Here is a 25,244-nt window from a genome sequence, read left to right as displayed (position 1 = left end):
ACTGTTGTTTTCCCATTATCAAAACCAACACTCTGCACCCCAGAACATTTTCTCTGACACTGTAGCTGGAGTTAATGAGGAAAGAGTTTCAAGGAACTAATTAATGTGCATCTCTCACAATGCAGGCTGCCAGTTGGTGGCTTCTGCAGAGATGCCAGTGAAGGAGCAGGATGCCACCGCCCCTCGTACCTGCAGTGACAGCAGCCAACGGCTTCAGAGTTGATTCACCTGGACAGAAAGGGAAGATGTTCCACCTGGCTGCACCTTTTGTTATAATTACATGGTGTTGATAATTTGGATGCAGGTAAATGAATACACAGCCTCCCAAAGCATCCAACTCATCTTTTATACTGAACTTAAAACACCTTACTTTTCTTCAAATATGTGTTTCTGGTGAATTCACAATCACAATGTAGACCAATTAAAGTTTAAACCAAAGCCAGCAGGAATTTCCTTTTCCTTAGAAATAGCAGAAGGCTGCTCAATTGTGCATTCCAGCTACAAGCAGGTAAGCATTACTGATGGCTTTTCAAAGTACTCCTGCAGCCGCAACAGTTCACATCTCTAAAAATACACAAAATATCCGACAGGGGTCACTGTTTGGGGCATGAACTTCAGGAGACTCTCAGGGAGAATTTTTGCATTTTTCATTCCTCATCCATACTGTGAACCAGGCCCTGAAATTTCCAGTGGTGACATGAGTAAACAGTAAAGTGATAAAATAAGAAAAAATTTAAAACGGTATTCAAGACAGCACTCGCCGAACAGCGTCGTGCTAATGACTTCTACTTTTAGATGACAAGTCGTGCTATTTAAACAACCACGTTTCACTGCAGACAGCCTTCAGGAACAGGTACCAAGGCAACCACACTGATGCCAGGCTGTGGGTAGCTGTGGGGAACTGGAGGAGGAGAACGCACTGATAAGGATCCAAAACACCACCACAAACTTAAAAAATTATCTGAAGAAAAACTAAAAACTGGACTTAATTCAACATCCATCTGGTATCTCTTAAAAAGAAAGAAATAACTTAGGGCTCCCTGTCTTTAACAAATTTTACATTTCAACACGGCAAGTAAGAAAGATCTGAGCCCTCTGCAGGAGATTATTTTAAAGCAATTTTTGTGGTTGACATTTTAGTGATATTTCTGGACATGACATCTTTGGTTGGTGACTTGAGTATAGACTATGGGGCCAGTAGTCCCTGTAACCTACTCCTGTTAAAACCGCTAAAAGCGTGATTTTGCTGCTGTCAAAAGACGTCATAAAAGAGTCATATTTCAAAAAATAGTTTTATGTCAAAAGCTATTAATCATAATATCAATATATAGAATGAGGGAGGCAAGCAATATCAATTTCATTTCTCCCCAATATGAATAATGAAAATCAGTCATACATACACCTACCTCCTGCATCAAACCCAGACTCAAATCGCAGTAGAATTAGGATCCTGACGTTAAGCAGGACCCTGCAGACCAGCCAGCTCATCTGGAAGATGAGAGGAGGAGCCTCCAAGATACTGGCAAAGTGATCAATTTCATAAACGCAACCGACTTACGAAGCTTGAGTGTATGTTACTACGTGCAGCAGGTTAAAGAAGAGCCCCCCAAATCCATTCATGCCCCAAGCTCTGGAACCTGTGAATGTCAGTTTATACGGGCAAAGGGACTCTGCAGATGGGATTAAGTTAAGAATACCGAGATGGGGAGATGATCTGGATGGGCTGACAAATCACAGCAGTCCTGATATGAGGGACAGGAGAGGTATCAGTGAGAGGAGAAGGCAACATGATGACAGAGGCAGGGGCTGATGTGACACACTTGGAAGATCAAGGGACCACAGGCCAAGAATGCAGATGATCACCAGAAGCTGAAAAGGGATCCTCTTCTAACTCCTCCTGAAGGAACCAGATTGGGTGACAACTTGATTCTAACTTTGGTTCCAGCCTTCTGATCTCCAGAACCGTAAGAGAATAAACTGGTATAGTTGTAAACTACTAAGTTGATGGTAAATCTGTCATAGCAGCAACCGGAAGCTAAGACACTATGCAAAAATATTCTGGATGCTTACCTACGCTGGTTCTCTCAGCCACTCTCAGTCAGTGGTCACTCCTTCAATTTATTTAACCATTAATGATCTCAACATACTATCCACAAAATGTCAATGAAACTTGTTGCTACCATTACAGAAAGTGGGAGTAAAAAGATATATTTTCATCTTGCCACAGAAAATTTACCCATAAACTATATTTTGATTCTAACAGAACACTATAAAACATTATTAGTGATATTACAATAACAAAAATACATTTCATACCAGCCATAACATGGGCATTCTCTTATTACACTTCTATTAACCTCTCTGAGGTTCCCACCCACTGGTTTTCTTTGGTGTGTGACCAGTACAGACAAGCCTAAGTACCTGGCCACTCAAGATGGAGAAGGGAATGGTGGGCACAGGCAGGCTGAAGATCTGAGTTTCTTCTCTCATCCTTCTAGCAATAGAGGAATGCAAAGATAAGGAGATCTCTGGTACAGTCAAAACATAAAGATCTTGTGACTCCTAGACAGCTTAAAGGTAGGATTCCATGAGTTAAGAGGTTTTCTTTTTTTTATGGCATTGATCACATTGTTAATGTCAAAGATGTTTTGTAAAGACACCGGCAGAACCATCTATATCCACCCTACCTTACTGAAGGCTCTGTAGTTCTTTCACACATGATCTCAGTACAGTCATGTGACTTCCTTTGGCCACTGGAACATTAGTAAATGTGGAAGGAAGTAGAGATTTGGAAAGGTCTATGTACCCAGGTTTATACCTTGCCCACAAGAGTTGTCTAACCTGTCAGAAAATGAGAGGCCACCTAGGAGAGAGATGTACTGTCCTGGCTGACAGCATGCTAGCCCCTAGGCATGTGAGTGAGGTCATCCTAGGCCACCTGGTATCCTAGTCCATTTCCATTTTCTACTGCTATAACAGAATGCTAGAGACTGGGTAATTTATAAAGAAAAAAAATATCCCTCACCATTTTGGAAGCTAAAAAGTCCAATATCAAGGTGCCAACATCTGACGAAGGCTTCCTATGTCATTGTTACATGGGTAGAGGGTATGATACAGTGAGAAAGCAAGCAAACCAGCCCAATTTTCATTTCCTTTTCTTGTTAAGCTGTCAATTCTACTTGGGAGGCTCTAGTCTCATGACTTCATCGAACCCTCATTACTTCCCAAGGGCCCCATCTCCTATCAGTAGCACATGCATTCAGGAATTAATTTCCCAGCCCATGAACTTTGTGGGAACTCTTTCAAACCACAGCACCCAGCTACCAACCAATCCCTTAGCTGACACCAGATTCATGGGAGAGCCAAGTAAGTAAGAAGTAATGGATAGAACTGAGTAAATAAAATGCTTCTGGTTTTACTTCACTATATCTGGGGAAAGTCTGTTGTAAAGAAAAGCTATAAAACCAATGTCGACACTTTGGAGAAATTGTAAACAATAAAAAACAGGTAAAAAAAAAAAATCACCCAGAATCCCAACATATAGACATTAATCAATAACTTCTTGGTTAATTGTTTTTATGAAGATACATGAATATTCTCTATAATGAGAATCACACTATAAACCCTATCTTACAATGTAACCATTCTAGAATGATTCTATGTTCCATAATCTACCATGGTTTAGCCAGGTTTATATCATTGCACTGTAAGGTGATGGCAAAATTCTTCGCTATTATAGATACTACTACAAAAACTTTGTGAAATATTTTTCTGAGGTTTTTAATATTTCTTGATGATAGTTTCCCAAGGGGACACATTACAGTCAAAGGTGGGAAAGCCTTTTATGGTGTCTAGCAAATACCGCTAAAATATGGTCAATAATACATTTATAATCCAACAGCAATGTCCAAAAATACCATTTCACCAAACACTCACTGTAACTTTGCATTATTATTTTCTAAAATCTTTGTTAGTCAATATATTAAAAAATGGCAACTTGTTTTAATCTGGAATTCATCAATCGCTAGCAAAGTTGATCAGTGTTTTATATGCATAATCATCCATCTTCTCTTTATCTGTTCTTGCTGATTTTCTTTTCTGAGTATGAATAGTCACTGCCACTTATCTTCAATACTTTTGAATGTGGTTAAAAAAACTTGATGCTATGGGGCCAGGGCAGACTTTTTTTTAACCTTAAATCCAATGGTCATGTATATACGGTTGGCCTCTGAATCCCTGGCTTTTGTCGATTCAACCGACCCAAGATTAAAAAATATTCTTAAAAAATGTGTCTGTCCTTAATATATATAGACTTTTCTTTCCTATCATTATTCTCTAATCATGCCATTTTATTATATCAGTTTGTTTATCCATAGCATCTACTTATTTAAATAGCATTTATACTGTATTAGGTATTATAAGTAATCTAGAGATGATTTCAAGTGTACACCAGGACATACACATGTTCTATGCAAATATTACACCATCTTATATAGGAGATGTGAGGATCTTTGGAGTTTAGTATCTGCAAGTTGTCAGGAGATACAAACTTCCTGTTGATACTGAGGAACCTTTTTTTACATTTTTTTCCTAAAGACTTCATACCTTTCATCAACTTCCTTGACAGGTCCATAGTCTCGTAACCTGAAAATCAACTGGGTAAAATGGGCAAGAACCGCATTAGCGATTCCAAAGTGACGCCACAAGGTTAATCAATTTGTCACAGAACACCCAATTGAATCAAAGGCAGAAATTCTGATAAGCGACTGAGGAAAGCCCAGAGGAGATGAGAACAAACACTTAACAACAGATTAAATATGCATTTGTCATGAAATCTGATACACCACTGCTTTTCTTAAGTTTTCTTTTATTGGAGTTGATTCTTCTGAGGTCACTGGCAGCCTTGCCTTTATCTGCTATGGAGGAATGCCTGTATCCCCCCAAGTTCATGTTGAAGTTCTAAAGGTTAAAGTGATATACATGGAGGTGAGGCCTTTGGGAGATGATCTATCTGCTCAAGAAGGTGGGGCCCTCATGAATGGGATTAGTACCCTTATAAGAAGGGAATAAGAGAGATAATCAATCTTAGTCTCAATCTCTCTCTCCCTCTCTCCGCCCCCCAACCCCCACCATGCCAGAACCCTGCGCAGGTTCTGGTAAGAAAGTGTCCACCTGCACTGTGAGAACTAAACTAGAACCATGAGAAATAATTTTCTGTTGCTTAAGTCACTGTGTATGCATTGTTAATGGCTTATAGCTTGTGACACCAATTCTATAGTATTTTTGTTACAGCAGCTCAAGCTACGAATGCTGAAACATTTTTAGACTATCACACACAAGTCACAGTAATCTTTATCAGGTTGCTTTCCTATTAAATTAGTGTGGTATCTCAATTTTATGAACCGTTCTTCATGTTCCATTTGATGCCTAGCTCTGGTAGAAACAGAGTTGTCTTAAGACATTTATGTCTTTCATAAGCCCTAAAAATGTTTTAGTCAATAAACATTTAACAAATATTTGCTACGTGCCCAACCACTCCAATTGAACTTCTACTGTGACCTTACTTCCATAGAAGTAATAGTCAAAAGCATTATGTCAGACAGATACAGGGTCTACCTGCATGACCTTGAGTTAACCTATCCTGAACTTCAGTTTTCTTATCTGTAAAACAGGGAAAAGGGCAAGTCTAAGTCATAGGAATATCTTAGTTAATATTAAGTATCTCATTCATCAAATAAGCATTCACTATAGGAAGCTAATCATATCATCACTATCATTATCATCATCACCTATGAAAAAATTTTCAACTTTACATGTTTATAAAAACTGATGCATTAAAGACAATTAAATACAAAAGGTACAAAAATCTTACTATCATAGAAAACTCAATGTTATTTAAAGTGGTGTTTGCTGTGGGTCAGGTGTTTATTCTTGAGGTTATGATGTGAGACTGAAAACTCTGGTATTCTTGAAGAAACAGAAAGTTGTGATAAATTGGGATTCAAAGAACTGCTATGAGAGAGATAAACACAGACCAAGACTTTTTTATGAAGTAGATGAACAGCTAAAAACACACATGTATGAGCAAAATGTCTGGAATACCAATTTTATCAATTAAAAGCACAAATGAAACAAACAAGCTGAATCATTCAGTTACTGTCCTAGCAACATAGAAAGTTGAGAAACAATATTCTCCAAGTTATCAAGTTAGCAACTTGCTTTTCTGAATTATTTTACAGCTAACTATATCTAGCCAAGTCTTTTGAATAGTAATTTTTTTCACTTGGATCAACTGAAATGACCAAACAATGAACCTTTAACACTAACCATTGATCTTGCTAATTACAACTGCCACTAAATTTGCTTCTTTGGTTTCCAGTCAGCTCTCTTTTCTAACACTATTTCAATTGTTAAATGGTCAGAACACACAAAGTGACAGATTTAGTGTTTCACTAGCAATTTATATAACTGACTGCAACACTGTTGTAGTGAATTGTGATTTATTTGTCTCACATTGTAGCACATAACCTTTTAAATGCAAGGGGGAAAAAGCCAAAACCTCTTTAAAGTTTAATATATGACCACGGACCACATACCCTATGAACTAGATTTGAAAGAGAACTGATCAAATAGTGATGGATTTCTTTTGCCTTTCGGTACCTATAAATTCATGCACAACCTATTCATGTATCCCCGGCTAGGTCAATATTCTTTATTTGCATGCAACTCAGAAGAAAATCTGGAAGACATACATAAATGGCATTCATACCAGTCAGTTAATGGAATTTAGAAGAAATGATGAAAACAAGGAATATTTGGGCTGAGAATTCTATGTTGAAGGGTCCTTGGGTGGATTATTTGACATCTTAAAATCCCCCAATTTACATGTAAAGTTTCATATGTGAAAATAGACATTTGTGGAAAGTAGCTTTACAGATTTCACTGGTTTTTCAAAAGGGTCAAGATTCTTGAAGACTAACAATGTGGCTTAAGAAAATTTGGTCTATTGTTGTAATAATAAAACAGATTGAAGATATATTTAAATAAATATGTGAATAATATCAAAGGATGTCAAATTTTACAAGATATATAAATAAAAAGTAAGAGAGAGAAGTGGTTGGTGTTACAGGCTGATGGTGTCCTCTCCCCAAAAGACAGAAATGTCTCAGAATGCGGCTGTATTTGATGATAGGGACTTTACAGAGGTGATTTAGTTAAAATGAGTTCATATGGGTGAACCCTACTCCAGTATGACTGGTGTCCTTAGGAGAGGAGGAGGTCTGGATACAGACACATACAAAGGACAATATGAAGATCAGGGAGAAGAGAGTCGCCTACACACCAAGGAAAGAGATCTAGAAGAGATCCTTCCCTTAAAACCCTTAAAGGAACCATACTTACTATTGGACCTACAGCCTCCATGGTTGTGAGAAAACAAATTCCTGTTGTTTAAGTTGCCCAGTTTGTGGTGTCCTGCTATGACAGCCTAGAATCTAACACAGTCATTCTTGGCTGTAACAGAGAAGTAAGAAGAAATTTAAAAAGCAACGAAGCCTGGAGTGGTAGTGCATGCCTGTAAATTCTATCTTTTGGGGAGAGGACACCATCAGCTTCAGGAGGCTGAGGCAGGAAGATCAATGTTCAAAGCAGTTGTAGCTCAGTGGTAGAGAGCTTGCCTAGCATGGGAGAGACCCTGGGTTCAATCCTCAGCACCATATAAAAACAAACAAACAAACAAACAAATAAATAAATGGTATTGTGTCCATCTGCAACTTAAAAAAAAATAAAAAATAAAAGCAATGAGGCCTGGCATGGTGGTGCATGCTTGTAATTCTAGCAGCTCAGGAGGCCAAAGCAAGAGGATCAAGAGTTCAAAGCCACCCTTAGTAAAATCAAGGTGCTCAGCAACTCAGTGAGACCCTGTCTCTAAATAAAATACAAAATAGGAATGGGGAGGTGGCTCAGTGGTTGTGGGCCCCTGAGTTCAATTGCTGGTTACCTCACCCCCAACATAAAATAAGTGAAAATGATTTCTTGAGGCTGTGTAAATAGGTAAGAAATGAGCAGAAAAGTAACTAGAGCACACTTGTTCACACTGGCATTTAATAAAAATTATCCAGACTTCTGTATCCAGACAGGATGATATGACTGCACAAAACGTACAATATAATTGCATATACTGGACAACAGGCAACAAAGGACTATCAGCCATGGGAGCAGGGAAATAAAAGGAGGGAAGCCCCACATTCACAGACCCCAGAAGCATTTCTAGACAATTGTGCAGGAAGAAGATTAATTGAGCTGATAGGATAAAAATCTGAGTTTGTGGAGGCAGAGTAGCAGAAATAAATGAGATATGGAAGAAAAAGAGCCCCCCAAAAGTACACAAGACTTTCATGAGTCTTTGTCCAAATAATAACTATAACATTCAGGAAAATATTCCTCAATCTGGGAAAATGAAAAAGGAAACAAAACAGGAAATATGGGAGAATGACCCCAGAGACACAGAAGCTATAAATTACTGGAATTTGCACAAGATTAGAAAATATCCACATTGTGGTCATCAAGAGAGCAGAGACTGCACTGAACACCCTGCTATAGGTAGAGATCCTAGAAATAGGAAAATATATATGACTTATATAGATCAACCCTAATACATTATAAATAAGCCTGGAAAGAATCCCAAGTAAACAGCTTGCCAGAATTAAACTTAATAGCATAAGATAACAAAACTCATATACTCAAAATACACTATTCAAAATGACTAATATAAACTAAGAAAACACGAGATATGCAGAGAAACAGGAAAAATTGGCTCAAGAATAGGCAAAAGGGCTGGGCACGGTGGTGCACACCTGTGATCCCAGCAGCTTAGGAGGTTAAGGCAGGAGGATTGCGAGTTCAAAGCCGGCCTCAGCAAAAACAAAGCAATAAGCAACTCAGTGAGACCCTGTCTATAAATAAAATACAAAATAGGGCTGGGGATGTGGCTCAGAGGTTGAGTGCCCCTGAGTTCAATCCCTGGTACCAAAAATTAAAAAAAAAAAAAAAAAGAATAGGAGAAAAATTTGGTTAACAGAAATATTCAGAAAAATTAGCAGACAAAAAATTTTGGGCAGCTATTTAAAATATGCAAGGATTTAAAGGAAAGTATGAACGTAACAATGGAATAAATACAAACTATTAATAGAGAAATAAAATTATAAGAAGAGCTATATGGATAGACTTACTTTAAAATATTCAAAATCTGAAATGAAAATTTTACTGAATAGGCTTGTCAAGAAATTAGACATTATGGAAAGAAAAATCAGTGAACCTAACGACAGGACAAAATAAACTATTTGAACTGATGCAAAAATTAGGAGCACACTGGAAAGAAACAAAATAGAAAAAATATTAATAAGACATTAGGTGATCTAGCTTAAGTATGATCTTGAGTTCCAAGGCAAGGAGAAATGGGAAGTTGATCTGTTAATCAATCAAGACATAATAGATAAAAATCATCAACCAATCAATTAACAATGATTGAAAACTGATGAATGCAATAAACCCATATATCAAAAAAGTTCCACAAAATTCTCAGAGAAATAAAAATAATTCCCATAGAAAAATTGTTGGAACCCAGTGAGAAAGAAAAATTTAAAAGAGATTATAAAACAGACACATTAAATATGGAGAATAATGGCAAGAATGACAACAAAATAATGCAAACCAGAGACAACAGAACACCTTACTTGTGCTTACAGGGCAAAAAGAAAAAGAAAAAAACCACCAAAACTGTCAAAATAAATTTTCATACATGGAAAAAACTCTTTTAAAAAGATGAAGGCAAAATAACGACATTTCAGATGAAGATAAGTTGTGATAAAACAAACAAACAGCCATTTTAAGAAATATTAAAGAAAATTCTTCAGGATCAAAGTAAATGATACCACCAGACAGAAACTTCAATCTGCACAAGGAATGATGAGCACCAGAAATAGAAAATATGCTGTTGATAGATATAAAACATTTTTCCCTTTCTTAAGTTATTTAAAGATAACTGATTTAAGAAAAAAAAGTACTATTATTGAAGTTTATAACATGTCAACCAGTTTGACCTGACATTTACAGAACACTGATAGAGTATGGTATCTCTTACAGTACACATGTAGAATTCACCAATAGACAATATACTGGAACATAAAATAAGCCAACAAATTCTGGTAACAACTTAATGTAAATTAGAATCAATAACAAAAGGATTAAAAATCCCCAAATACTGGAAAACCAAAAATGTTTCTAAAATTCTAAGTAATCAAAAAGTCAAAGAAGGAATTACAAGAGAAATCAGAAAATGTTTTTAAACTGAAAAATAATAAAAATGCAGAATTGTGACATGTAACTAAAACAATGCTTAGGGAAAATTTGTATGTCTAAATACTTACATTAAAATAGAAGAGCAACTGCAAATCAATGATCTAAGCTGTCACCTAAAGATGCTACAAAATCAGAGCAAATTTCACTCAAAGTGAACAAAGACAAAGAAACCAATGAAATACCAGAGTAAAGAAGCTCATTAAAAATATAATGCTGATTCTTTAACAAAGAATCAAAGGGTGGGAAAAACACAAATTACCAATATAACAAATAAAAACAGAGGATATCATAGATACTACAGATCAATTTAAAAGAAATACACAAAATTTCTGATATCTACCTATTACCAACTGATACTGGAAGGAACAAAATTTGATTAGTCATATCTATAAAAAAAACAAACCCATAATTCAAAACATTACTACAAAGAAAACTTAAAACCCAGATGACTTCACTAATGGATTATTTCAAACTTTTAAGGAAGAAAAAGCCTCATATTTCTGATATGAACCCATACTAAGATGAGACAAGAATCTATACTGATATCCCTTAGGAACAAAGTGGAAAATTTTAAGCAAAATATTGGCAAACCAAATCCAGAAATATATAAAAAGGAGAACATTTAAAAAGAAAACCACAGCTTAATAGATGCAGTAAAAGCATTTGACAGAGTCCAACATCCTTTCATGATAAAAATCACTTTACAAAGAAGGAATAGAACATGCCTTAAGCCGGAGAAGGGTCATCTACCAAAAACTACAGATAACATAACACTGAATGGGGAAAGGCTGGATGTTTCCTTCTTAAGATCAAGAAAATCATGAAGATGCCTGCTTTTACCACCCATGCTCTACATTGCACTATAGGTTCTAGCTAGAATAATCAGACAAGAAAATAAAATAAAAAACATCTGGATTGGAAAGGACAGTGTTTTCTATAATAGGATATCCACATGTAAAAAATGAAATGGAATTCTTTTCTCATACTATATTAAAAATTAACTCAAAATGGATCAAAGATTTAAAAGTAAGAGCCAAAACTACAAAATTCTTAGAGCTGGATGAGGTGGAGGAATTGGGTATGAAAACTAAAGGTATGGAATTTCATTTCCAGAAATGATGACAATTTTCTAAAATTTTGGTCATGTTTCTAACAAATGTGTGGACATACTAAGAAACATAAGATTATATGCTTAAACTGGGAATTAGGTGGTATGTGAATTATAACTCAATAAAGTTTTTATTAATATAGCAAGATCAAGTGAGTTTTTATATAAGCATATAAGACTGGCTTAACATATGAGGTTTAACATGTTTTAAAAAATCTATCAATGCATTTCCATACATTAGCAAATAATAAAATTGTACTAGTCATGTATTTCTGTGAAACACTGTACATGAATTTAGCATTTATTATTTTATAGTTTCCAAAGGTACAAATCTAAAAGTGGCTGGACCAGGGTCTTTCAGGTCATAGTCAAGTTGTCGATTTGAGGATATAGAATTCTGATAGTTAATTATGGTTGAATGCTTGGCTTCCAAGTTAACTTGTGTGGTTGTTGGTAGAAGGCTTCAGTTTATTACCATGTGGGCCTTTACACAGGGCTGTTCATTACGTAGCAATTGGCTTATCCCCAGAAAAAAATAATGCAAGAACAAACAAGAGAGCATGCCCAGGATGGAAAGCTGCAGTGCCTTTTAAAATCAAATCTCAGAAGAGACATGCCACCATTTCCACTGGTCAAAAGACCAATAGAAGAGACAACCCAAAGGTTTAAGTCCCAGGGTGGATGATTCACTGGGGCCACATTGGAGGCTGGTTTCTGGAGGAAACATCACATGATCATCTCCATGAATGCACAAAAAGATGGAACAACACTTAACACTTATAAAAACTCCCTCCACCTGGTAATCAGTATTTTCTAAAAACTTATAATTAGCACCACATTTAAAGATGAATGACTGAATATTTCTCCCTAAGATCAAGACAAAGCAAAGCTATTCTTTCTCGCCCTATTTCACATTTTAGGAGGTCCTAACCAGTGCAATAAGACAAGAAAATCACACAAAAAGCAAAAAATTGAGGAAAAAGGAAATAGAATTGTCCATAGAGACCACATGATCACATATATAAAGAAAATCTCAGGAAATATGACCCCCCACAGAAAACAAAAACACAATTTTAATATTTACAATTTAATTAAGGGGAATACTGGAATCAAGATCAGTTTTCAAAAAACTGCCATTTTCTATACATTAGCTAATAACCAAAAATAAAATTTAAAAAGAGCTACTTACAATATGACTAAAACCATAAAATTTAAGGAAAAACTTAACAAAAAATATGCAAATGAAAAGTACAACATCACTGATAAAAATTTAAAAAACCTAAATAAACATATCATGTTTAGAGATTGAAAGACTCAATATTGTTAAGATGCTTGTTTTTCCAAATCGACCTGTCAATTCAGTCAAACAACAACCAAAACCCCAGCAGGCTGATTTTAAAATTGATATGCATATACAAAGAGTACAGAATAACCTTCCCCAAAAAATCCTGAAAGAGAGGACACTGTGATTTCAAGATTATGATGAAGCTATAGTAATCAAAATAAGGTAGTACTGCTGTAAAGGTAGAACAATGAAATATGTAGTTCAGCAACACACTTACATTTACATAATAAGCTGACTTTTTTGATTAAGGCATGAAATACATTTCATGGGAAAATAAAATTGTTTCTTAGAAATGGTACAAGCAAATGTTCATATAAAAAAAATCATGCCCCCAAATTAATTTGAGCTGATTATAGATTTAAACCTCCATGAAGCCAGGGATTTTTCTTTTTTTCTACTAATATCTGCCAAAAGACTTGGAGCGGTGCTTAATACAAAATTGGTGCTGAAAAAATATTTGTTGAATAAAAGTGCTGTGTACAGAGGAAAACTTGCTGTACTAACAATAACAAGGGAACTGTTTTGGATAGAGAATAGGAAAGCACTCATCATAGAAGAAAACATGCAAGTTGGTTCCTAAAGACATTAAGAATGTTCAAGTATTCAGATGTAAATTCTAAGCAGAAAGCAAAGACCATAAAAGCTGAGGAGGCCACAGAGAAGCCCATGAGTGTAGGGGAAGCAGCAGGAGTAACATGGGGTCCAGATCTTCCTGGTTCTTGTAGCTCCATAGAGCACAGTAGAGAATTCTAATCAACAAAATCAAAGAAACCAATTTATGATTTTATAAGAGCACCTTGATTACTGGGTAAGAATGGACTAGAAGCCTGGTGCGGTGGCACATGCCTGTAATCCTAGAGACTTAGGAGGGTGGGGCAGGAGGATCTCAAGTTCAAAGTCAGCCTCAGCAGAAGTGAGGTGCTAAGCAACTCAGTGGTCAAGTACCCTTGAGTTCAATCCCCAATATGCCCGGCTCCTCCCCCAAAAAGAATGTACTGGAAAGAGCAAGATAGGAAGCTGGAAAACCAGTTAGAAGGTAGTACAGGTTAAGCATTCCTTTCCAGATGTCTGGGACCAGAAATGTTTCAGATTCAAGACAGTTCCATATTTTATAATATTTGTATATGCATCATGAGATATCATAAGGATGGAAACCAAGACTAAACACAATATTCATTTATATAAACATAAGTTTCATACATACCTTCCTATATACATAGCCTAAAGGGAATTTTATTTTGAGTGTCCACATTTTGACTACAACCCATCACATGAGCTCAGGGATGAAAGGATACATTTGTGGTATCATATTAGTGCTCAAAAGTTTCAGATTTTATATCAGTTTGGATTTAAGTTTTTTTAGGTTAGGGTGAGAGCTTAGACAAGTGCACTAGAAAGTTATATTCTAATACATTCGATATTAGTTGTAATCTCCATTTTTCGATTTTTAACTATTTGTTTTAATTGTTTGTTTCCAAAGATTTACTTCATAGGGGCAAGAATTATATCTCCTTCATTTACCACTGTTCCCCCAACCCTACAGATTATAGGTACACATTCTATGTAGAAGCTGAAAATCATAAGGGAGGTTGGACAGGGGCTGCCCAAGAAGGGACACTCTTTAAAATAGCAAATATAAAAAGCAATGGAGATAACGTGAGGCCTATTAAAATCATTAAACATGTAGAGAATGAATCCAAGCTTGTTACTAACATGAATATGCAGGCTACGGCCTACAACTTCATGGAAGCACAAATGTTGCTCATGAATTAGGTAGGCAGTTTAGGATCTTCATATTCCGTTGAATATGTGAACGATTCTGGAAAGGTCTAAATAAACAAAAGCCAAAAAAAATCGATCTGTGATGAGTAATGATAAGGTACCCTTCTGGCTTCCTTCCTAGATTTCTGATGTTGACAACATGAAAGATAAAGATCCTCCTCTTCCCCGCTTTCCAGCTCTGGTACCCCCAAAGAAACTCACACTCACAAACACAATACCATTCGGGTCTGACTCAGTAAACACTGCTCATTCCTTTAGATAGGAATAATATAATACACAGGAGACACTTTTGAGAGGAGATGTTATATAAATGTAAGAGATTATATATGTATTCAGGTGATAAGGACTGTATTTACAGACATGCCTCTGGAATAACAAAAATTAAATCCAGAATCTCAGTACTGCCAGCATTTCTCCCAGGGCAAGAACACATTTAGTGTCCTATTAAATCAAGGGTGTCCACTGCAAACAGTGGCAGGCTTTACCAGCTGGTATTAACACAGATTGATGAACATGTTCAATCACACTGAACCTGACACTGGGCTTCCTGGAATTCATACTACAGAACGGAAACGTTTTATATGTTGCAACATCCCACCCCCTTTACAGCGATAACTCACCAGGTAGAAATATAATTCACTTAGCATTTTTAAAATCTATGCTCAAAGCATTTTCTGGGGCTAAAGATTCACTGAAATGGAATATATAAACTGGAACTTGTTAAAAAATATCATGTAGGAGACTTGACGGGAGTCATTTTTGATTATCAACTAAGACCATGGGAATCAAAAGAAGTGATATATGGTTTTTTGGTGAAGTATGGCAAAAGAAATATTAGCACAGAAATAAAATGTAAAGAGCAGGTAATAGAATCCAAGTCACAATGCAAAGTCGGATACACATTTTCTATTGCTTGTGCTTTAGTTTTCAAATAAAATTAGGGCATATATTTGAATCACTGCAATCTGTCATCTAATGATAAATTATGCCTCTGTATTGGCTCAGTATTGATACATTTATGGAAATATATACAACAGGGAAGAATACTTATTTTTGAAGTCAAAAGATCTGAACTAAAAATCAAATTCCGTCAATAATGAGCCATGTCACCAGTGCAATTCTGGGCAAGTCACAATCTGCTTTGGTTTTATCTATTTTAAAAAGAGGCCAGAGAGCTCTCCGGCATCCCAGCATAGAACTAAGACTGTGCATGAAACTATTTTGTAAACTCTGACATTTTAAGTAAAAGCTAAGGTATTTATGTAGTTCTACCTAGCTTAAAAGAAGCCTCAAAAATGTGAGTGGTCATTTGACTAATTTAAGTTTGTACATATAAAAAAAAAAAAGGCATGGTTTATAATTCCATAAAGAAAGCTCTTGGCCTTTGTGGGAGACCAACGTCACAGGTGACTGAGTCACACTCACCAGCTGGGTGCTGAGGCACTCAGTCACAGAAATGTGGCAGAGCTTTCCGCACCCTTCTTGGGTGCGAGGGTCAGTGTCTCCTGCATGGGTGTTGTCTTGCTACAGCCCCATAGGTGAAGCTATGCTCACCTGGTCCTTTAATATAACCCCTTGCCCTGTTTAAGGTAGAATCTTCCATGGAAGTGCCTTGTGGGTGTCCCCTTCTCTTACTGTGCCCTTGGGTGTGGCCTATCCAGATGTCAGTCAACCTGCTGACAGTGGACATCATGAAGATAGACTCAGCCCCCTGAAACCTGACCCCTGGCTCTCTCTCTTCCTGCAGACCCTTAACGTCAGAGGAGCCGTCATAGCAACCCCAATAAAAAACGTATTTGTGTCTCTTGTGTAGTTATTTTGTGCAGCCCAGTCAGGCCAGTTCAAGTGGAGTGACCCCTGAGCCTTTTAGTCGTGAGAACAGAAACCCCGCAGGCCTTGATGCTCTGTCTTTTCAGTTTGCACATCATCCATTTGGCAACCATTTCACCAACTATTACATCTTTTAAGATAGGTGTATTCATTAATACCTGATACAGAGGTTTTTTTATTTTTTTTTAAATAAAGCATTATTTCTTGATATGCATAGTTTATATGTTACTTTGGTCTCTAAAGGGCATAAAACAAACAGCCCATCCCCCTACCCTTGGTCACCCTGCTGTACTCATCACATGGGGTGCCTGAGTTCTGTACTCCAGCCCCTGCTCTTACTCCCCATGTATCCTCCATGGGTCACTCAATTTCTCAGAGTCACCTGTTCATCACCCAATGGAACAGTGAGAAAACCGCCAACCTCCAGAGGCTGCTGTGAAATTCGAGTGAGAAGTTATGCATAAAATGCCTAACAGGGGGCCATGGATATAGCTGGACAAGGTGGTGCTTGCCCAGCATGGGTGAGACCCTGGACTCCATCCTCAGCACAGAAAATAAAACAAAATGCCAAATAGGACAGTATCTGTACTGGATCAATATTGGCCACCTTCTCTTGCATTCTTTTGGCTTTTCTGGATCAACACAGGAAAAGTTAAAAACAAAACAATAAAATATTTAGCCCAGAAACGATGCCAACACACAAAGAGGTGCTCTTGACCTTCTTGGTTCCACCGCAGGAGCCTTCAGCCACTTTTCTCCCACTTCCTTCTCCCCAGCTCATCTCAGAAAACCTGCATCCACTCCTCCCTGCCTTGCAAACACCTCTTTACCAGGCGTCTCAATCCATCTGCGCCTTCAAGTGACATTTCTTGTGGGCTTCCTATGAGAACACGAGATCCAGAATCAGTCTCCACCCTTTCTAAGGACACAGAGAAGAAGAGGATCACTGAACATCATGCTAGGGAGAGTGAAGGCAAGAGTCAGTGCACGGAGCTCCCACGGCTTGAAGTTTCCAAGATGCCAGACACTGCTCCCCTCTGTTTGGATAAGAGACTTGAGTCCGGAGAGTAAAAGCACGGTTTCCCAAAACAACATATACAGGAGGCAGAGAAGAAGTAACAATGTGGCCCACACCTGTAATCCCAGCAGCTGGGGAGCCTGAGGCAGGAAGATCAAGGTCAAAGCCAGACTCAGCAAAAGCAAAACTCTAAGCAACACTGTGAAAACTTATCTCTAAATAAAATACTAAAAAGGGGGCTGGGGTTGTGGCTCAGCGGTAGTGCTTGCCTTGCATGTGTGAGACCCTTGGTTCGATCCTCAGCACCACATTAAAAATAAATGAATAAAATAAAGGTATTGCGTCCAACTACAACTAAAAAATAAATATTAAAAAATAGGGCTGCAGATGGCTCAGTGGTCTAGTGTCCCTAAGTTCAATCCCAGGTTGCCACCCCTTCAAAAAAGTAATAATGTGGGTGAGGAGACAGTCTCAATGGACTTCCTTGACATAGTCTGTAAGGGACTCTGAAAGGAGATATGTTTACCATACAACTTTAATGACCATCTAGAGTGCCCAGCTTCCCCACGGCCTCCCATAAAGTAAGTTTTATAAACTCTCCAAGTATCCAATGGATAGTAAGATAATTATATTGTGTTATATTTTTGCATGTTAAAAACTGCTTTTTAGATGAAAGCAAAATATATAAAACATTGTATGAACCTGTTTCAAAATTTCTTCATTTTTCATCTCACCAGGAACCTTAAACAATTAAAGTGGCTCAGGTATAGATCCTGGTGAAGAAGAATTGTAACAGTGACTGACAGATAAATGATAAGTGACTCACTTGAAGCGACTCCTCGGGTGCTGCACGGAGACAGGACTGTGAGTGAGTCATGCCAACCCCACCAGCTGTGCTATCTCATGTCTGGACTTCATTCTCAAGGCTATGATGGACACATCACCAACACCAAGAAGAGAAGCAGAGAAGATGGTGAAGACAGTAGTACTACTTCTCAACCGAACTAGAAAAGCCAGCCTCTATCTCTACTTGTCCTACTAACAGAACTAAGGCAGAGAAAACCATTTCTAACAATATAAAGCCGCCTTGGATTAGAGCAGGGGATTATCAAGAATTGAGAAGCTAGACTACAAAGAAAATTTGAACTTGTTTATTCTATTTTGGGAATCTGATTATTCTAGATATGGTTAATAATTGCTATCACATCTTTTCTCATAGAAAAAAAAATGAAAGGATTTCTTGTGGTAGCTAAATTGAGTCTTTTCCAAATACAGAGCAGACTTTATGCTCTGGATCTGTTGGTTTTAATTTATAACAATATAAGCAAGACTTATAAAGAAAAATTTATAGTTGTTTAAAAATGAAATGACACTAATGTGTAGACAAATAACAAAAGGATTATAATTATAATCACAGATTAGTGATAAAAAAATGAAAATAATCAGCTTAGAACAGTGGTTATTAAGAGTTCTGGGAAAAGGAAAAAAGTCAATGAAATGAGTACTCTCGAAAAAGCTAACACAAGCTAGCAAGAAATTAAACAATTGGAAAACAAGGTCGCCACATGCAGAGAGGTCAACTAAGATGTTGGCATTGGATGAAGACACGGGTCTACTTAGTGCTTGCAAGTACTAAAGTATCCAACACCTAGAGACAAGGAAATAGCCACATCAAGGATATCAAGAAAAAAAGTGAATGAATGAATGAATGAATGCAACCATGAATGAATGGTTCAACCTAAAACCTAACCACAGAGCTTTCTAGGTAGAATAACCAGGTGACCTGCTCCTGTTCTCAATATAAAACTCATAAAAGGGATGGACTTTGCAAAATCATGTGTGAAATCAAGTTTGTTATTAAAATTATTCTGATGGGCGAGTGCAGTGACGTCCCTCCCGTTGGATCTCTCGTCCACCCCAGGAATGTATCACACAGAGCCACGTCATCTCATGGCTGCTTTTCCTCCCATCCTTCCCCTCTCTCATCCCTTCTGTGCTCAGTGTGCTTCCCACATTTACAAGGGGATTTTTCTTTCTCTAAGCCACAGGACATGATGACCCATCACCACGTGTGGAGGAGGGTCCTGTCTTTAGATCTATGTTAGCTTTTCTCACCAGCCACTTAGTGAAGCTCTTTTTTCCTGTTAGGAGGGTAGTGCTGGGTAGCCTCTGTCCTGGAGCTATTTGAGAAGAGCCCAGGTTTAGAAAACTAGCCCCTCGGTAGGCAAAGGCTGACAGTATAGAGACCCCCCATGTGCATGAGAGGGTATTCATTTCCTAACATTTACTTAGCACCTCATGCAGGGTTAACCTTTTTATGTGGTTTATCCTTTCAATTCTCATGACAAAACTAGAAGACAAGGGCTATGTTACATCATTTTGCTTCAGATATAGGTAAATCAACTTGTCCAAAGCCTCGGAGCAAAGAACTAAAAGAGTGAGATTCAAACCCAAGTCTAGTGATGATGAGTCAAATAATTAACTTCTGTGCTCCACTGTTCATATTTTAAAAATATTTTAAACCTCTGGATGAAAAACAGGAAACCAATTGACAAAGTGACAATAAGAGAAGATAAATACACTGGTAATCAGGGACTTGATTAACCAAAAAGTAATGGATCTCCTTCTTGTCTGCCTCAATAACTCAGGAGATAGTATTTCTTCTTAGCTTCTCAATGTCCACAAGAAAAGAATTAAGAGATGACAGAAGAAAATTTAGACCAGGTAAGATAATAGGTAAGATAATACTGTCTTTTTTTTTTTTCTATTCATTCTGAAGAAAACAATCCTCAACTGAGAGAAAATCCTCAATTCATCACATCTTTCTCTAAATAGAATTAATTTTGTCTTTACCCTTCACAAGTGTGCCAGAAAGATGTGCTTCTCATAGCCACTAAAGTGCTACTGATCACTGGTACACACAGTGGGACACCAAGCATCTCACCCCGGTACCTGCACCACTGCATACACACTCCAGGCTGCTTGGACTGGTGCAGAGGAGGTGTGACATCCAGAGCACCTTGCTTCATTACAGAACCAGCTGCAACAGCATCACCTGGATGACAAATGCAGGAGAAAGGGTCCCACAACATTCTGGAAGCCAAGACCCCAGATAGGACTCTATCAAGAATAAGTCACTAACGCCATGGAATACTGAGGAAACAGAACCACGAAAACACACAACTCACATCTCCAACCCACAAACCAACTCACACACAAGTGGGAAAATGTAAAAGTGGCACAGAGTACTGCTTTTAACCACCAGGAACAGCCACCAGCCCTGAGGTTACCTTCACACTGCTCATTCAGCAGCTGTTCAGCTTTCCTGAGGATTAGTTATGATCACGCCTTCCCTTCATCTCCTACAAAGGCAGGCCTTTTATCCTCTCTGCTAATTAATTCTTTCAGGAAATAATATGTAAGTGAAGGAAAGGGGGTGCAACTCCAGTCAGTCACCTTGCTGCTTCCCAGCTGAAGGTACTGACCCAAGAGAGACTTCCGAATCCAAGCAGGCTCAGGAGCCGATTCAATTTCGATATGGGGTGTCGTCCAAGAGCTCATGTGTGAGATACTGTAAGAAAGTTTAGAGGTGAGATGGTTGGGTTATGAGAGCCATTATGATACCACCAGCATCTGGAGAAAACCAGCATTTGCTCTCATGTAGGTCACTATTATCATCTTCTGCCCCAATTTTCTGCTTCCATTCTCATCTTCTTCCCTCTCTACACCATTCTCAACACAGCAGCCAAAGGGCCCCACTGAAACATAAGTTGGAATGTGCCACGCCTTTGCTAAAACCCTCCAACGTCTGGCCACTGGTACTGGCTTCCCACTGCTGCCAGGACAAATCACTGCCAGAGAGGCTCAAGGCAACAGGAATCTATGCTCTTACAGTTCCGAGTTCACAGCGTCAAACTGGAGGTTACTAAAGTGAAATCAAAGTGCAAACAGGGCTGTGTTTCTTCTGGAAGCTTCAGGAGACAATCAATTCCTTGCTTCTTTATGCTCTTCTGGAGGCTGCCTGCATTCCTGGGCTCAGGGCTACTTCCATGGGGACTCTGATCTCATGCTGCCGACATCACACCTCCTCCTGCCTCCTTGATCATATCTCCTCCTGCCACCACTGGGCTCATCTGCATAACCCAGGGTAACCTCCCCACCTCAACATTCCAATACATAAGCTAATACTTCAAACATGTAAGGTATCACGCAAATTCTGATGATAAGGATGGAGGCATCAGTGGAGGGCCATTTCATTCAGAGTAAAAGCTAGAGTATTAGCAGGGTGCCACCATGGCACACATCTGTAGTCCCAGCAATCTGGGAGGCTAAGGCAGAAAAATTGTAAGTTCAAGGCCAACCTCAGCAACTTAACAAGGCTCTAAGCAATTTAGTGAGAACCTGTCTCTAAATAAAAAATTTTCAAAAAGGGCCAGGGATGTAGCTAAGTGGTTAAGTGCTCCTGATTTCAATTTCTCCTAGTACTAGGGGAAAAAAAGCCAGAGCTCTGACAATGCCCAACAAGATCCTATGTGGACTGGTCCCCACTTGCTTTCTAAGTTCATGTCTTACACCTCTCCCCCTAGCTCCTTCCATTCAAACTGCCTTACTCTTCTTACTGTTCCTCAACACACAAGCTCATCCCAGGACCTCTGCATATGCTGTTCTCTGTCTGAAGGGCTCTTTCCCACTTTTAAGTGTCTGCTTAAAAGGCACCATCCTATGAGTGAAGTTTTTTCAGGTCACTTCTCCCCAAGCTTGGCATACTTCATATTTTCCAAGACCACTTAATACCATGTGACATGCTATGTTTGTGTTCTTCCTCACTCCCTCCCTTCATCCCTCTCTCTCTCCTGCTCCCTCACTAGAACATCAGATCCGTAAGGGATGGTGTCTCGCTCTCTCATCATAATCCCTAGTAAATATATGAAGCAGGATCTCAATAAATGCTTGTTGAGTACATGAATTTTACTTTACTGGACAAGTAAGTTCCTTGTTCCTTGGCCTAAAGTAGAAACTTAAAAAATGAATAAATGGACAGGTGAGTGACAGGAGTATACCTAATACTCCACAGGTATATGGATGAACATAAAAGCCAGTACTGTATTGTTTAGAAACCAGACAATATGGTTTAAGAAACTTCTGTGAGGATGCACAATGAAAGGAGAGTAATAGAATTACACATTAAATCTCCTGCGAAGCCTCGGGCTTTATTTTGCTGCGTTCCTGCGTGTTCTTGCATCTGACAAGTCAGAACTCATCTGGGTTTCCTTTCTTGGCAGAAACACTCTCACCAACAAGGTTTCAAATTAATAAACTCTAGGTTTATTCTGAAAGGACACTTCACAGAAACCTCAGGGGCATTTACCTTGCTTATTCAGACATGTACAAAATAAACATGCAGGAGGGAAATCATCATCCACACTTTAAAATACTCCCAAAGCAAACCTGCAGCTGGGGAATAAGCTCTAAGTACGTTCAGTGCCCAGCACTGCTCCTCACCAGAAGCGGCTTCCAGATGGTCACCTGAGGTAGAAGGTAGACGGACTCAAATATTCCTTCCGTGGTACATGTTCACTGGGAGGCAGGAACCACGGGGATAATGCAACTGGCGTGGAATGGAACTACAGAATAGCATTTCGTTTTGCAGAAGCCACCTCAGCCACATTTTGCAAAGTACTCTTCTAGCCTTGCTCATATACCAGCCAAGTCATCAGGCAACTGCCCTCACGGATGCTCTTGCCACCATCTTGGGAGGACTGGGAAGGGGTTGTCTTTTGTTTAAAATTAGAAACTGAATTTCTAGGAATCTTCTTATTGGCTAATGGGTGGGAAGGAGACCAACACAGTGGCCAGGAACACAGGCTGTCAGGGCCAAGTTTTACCTCTGTGATTCAGTTCTATCCCTGCAGACATGTCACCAACCCTCTGGAAGCCTCCATGTCCTCACTTCTAAAAAGTTGGCTTATTATTCTCATGACAACTATAAGAGACATTGAAGGGAAATGACTTCTCCTAATGCCCTGGCACATGAGGCCTGCATACATACTAGCTAGTACTATATTACTATTACATCATTCTTGACTGAAAATAATCACTGTTCAAAAATAGCCAGGCATGGTGGCACATGCCTGTAACCCCAGCCACTCAGGAGGCTGAGTCAGGAGGATCGCAAGTTCATAGCCAGCCTCAGCAACTTAGTGAGGTGCTGAGTACCATAGTGAGACCCTATCTTTAAAAAAATTTTTTAAAAGGGGTGGGCAGGGATGTAGCTCAGTGGTTAAAGGTCCTGGGTTCAATAGAAAGAAAGGGAGGAAGAAAGAAAGTAACTAAGTAAGTTAGTTAGTTGTATTCATCTTGAGCATGTTGAGTTTAGATGTGTAAGAAACTCCCAGGGGGGTTAGCATATATTTCCAACTAAGCATCTCTTAACACATAGAAAAAATTCCATCAAACAAGTTTTGCTAGGTGTAGCTCGTCATTGAAAGACTTTCCCTTCAATTGTACTTCTGAATAAAAACAAAATATAATTTAGTATTGAAGAATTTAATAGAAATATTGACATAGAGAATTTAAATAAACTAAGTAACAGGATTCAGATTAAAAAAATAAATGAGCAGGCATGCATTGGTTCAACTAGGAATTTTTCTAATAATTACCATCTAGTAAAATAATTGTTTAATCAAATATCCTACATGGCCTCATGACTTGAAAAACGAACTAAAAGAGCAAGAAAATACCCATTTATATTTCCATTTCTTCCAAGGACATTAACCAAGGAGACATGTGACAAGTATCAGTGGCCTTTATCATATTACACAAGGATTCATCTACACATGAAGCTCAGATTCAGTAGGTTAGGGAGAAAACAGTATTGGTAGTCTGCAATAACTTCCAAAACATGGTTAATGCTAGCATCTACGGTTAACAATCACTGCACAAAATCTCTATTTTGACAAGAAGTTTTTTGCCTTCATTTTTTGTTTGTTTCTTTTTTTGCCAAAAAGCTTTTCTGGATCCTGTACTTTGTCTCTTCCAAGGCAGGACTTGACGACATGTAACTCAGTAAAGAAAAAGTGCTAAGTTACTCGTCAGTCCTTAAAATCATAAAAGAAATCTTTCTGGTCAAACCCCAATAATGGAATAGAAGGAGATGGTCAAAGTGGAGGTCAAACTTTGCGTTCATTCCATGAAATTATGTACTTCCCAGCAGAACTCCGTTCTGTCAGGAGTGTGCTCTATGTGCATGTACCTACAGTGCCACCACCAGCCACTGAGCATCTGAAATGTGGCCAAAGGCTTCCGTACTGGACAGCACAGCTCCAGGCAGAGGTCACACTTTGCCTGCTCACAGTCTTCCTAACACCTTGCTGTCCAAGGACCCAAGGTTCTATGTTTTTTTCATTTCTTTTTTTTTAAATTATTTTTTATTTATATATGACAGCAGAATGCATTACAATTCTTATTACATATATAGAGCACAATTTTTCATATCTCTGGTTGTATACAAAGTATATTCACACCAATTCGTGTCTTCATACATGTACTTTGGATAATAATGTTCATCACATTTAATAATGTCCACCATCATTTCCAACCCCATGCCCCCTCCCTTCCTCTCCAACCCCTCTGCCCTATCTAGAGTTCGTCTATTCCTCCCATGCTCCCTCTCCCTACCCCACTATGAATCAGCCTCCTTATATCAGAGAAAACATTTGGCATTTGGGTTTTTGGGATTGGCTAACTTCATTTAGCATCATCTTCTCTAACTCCATCCATTTACCTGCAAATGCCATGATTTT

General features: G+C 38.3%; 1 protein-coding gene across 4 annotated transcripts in view; it reads right to left on the bottom strand.

Annotated features, from left to right (window-relative positions):
• Rsu1 (Ras suppressor protein 1) overlaps positions 1-25,244 on the bottom strand; it is a 182,449-nt gene that overhangs the window by 109,896 nt on the left and 47,309 nt on the right. The gene's annotated exons all lie outside the window — the stretch shown is intronic.

Source organism: Marmota marmota, unplaced genomic scaffold (assembly GCF_001458135.2).
Source record: "Marmota marmota marmota unplaced genomic scaffold, marMar, whole genome shotgun sequence".
Taxonomy (NCBI): domain Eukaryota; kingdom Metazoa; phylum Chordata; class Mammalia; order Rodentia; family Sciuridae; genus Marmota; species Marmota marmota.
The sequence above is the reverse complement of the archived record's forward strand: the minus strand, read 5'-3'. Positions and strand labels throughout refer to the sequence as shown.